Source organism: Theobroma umbraticum, unplaced genomic scaffold (genome assembly GCF_002168275.2).
Source record: "Theobroma umbraticum cultivar Fairchild unplaced genomic scaffold, ASM216827v3 scaffold_81.0, whole genome shotgun sequence".
Taxonomy (NCBI): domain Eukaryota; kingdom Viridiplantae; phylum Streptophyta; class Magnoliopsida; order Malvales; family Malvaceae; genus Theobroma; species Theobroma umbraticum.
The window spans coordinates 2,160,222-2,160,652 of NW_018397268.1; positions in this window are offsets into that span (position 1 = coordinate 2,160,222).

Genomic DNA, 431 nt, shown 5'->3' on the forward strand with positions numbered 1-431 from the left:
AGTTAAGCAAAATCTGTGTGAAGCAACTTCTACAAGCAAGATCATCTCGATCAAACTTCCTTTCTGAACATAATATTATGGGTTATGCGATAGTACAAGAACAATTATTAGAGCGATTTAAGATTCTCAAAGCAAAATCGTGTTCCATGTTTCATCAGTTTGAATAATTTTTTTACTCAAAGCAAAACAACTAATGAAGAGGACATAAAAGTATGGAAATATGTCCTCAGAATAAACGTTCAACAACATATAAGAATCCATCTCAATCAACTTTGATTGGCAACAAGCAAATATACCAAATTTCTAAGAGTAAAAATGAAGGATTTTTTGAGTTTAGCAATTTTTTTTTCTGAATCACTCTTTCCATTGGTAATAAATTCAGTCTATTTTGTCCAAGCAAAAATCAATAAGAAAAGAAGGGAGGGAAGGGA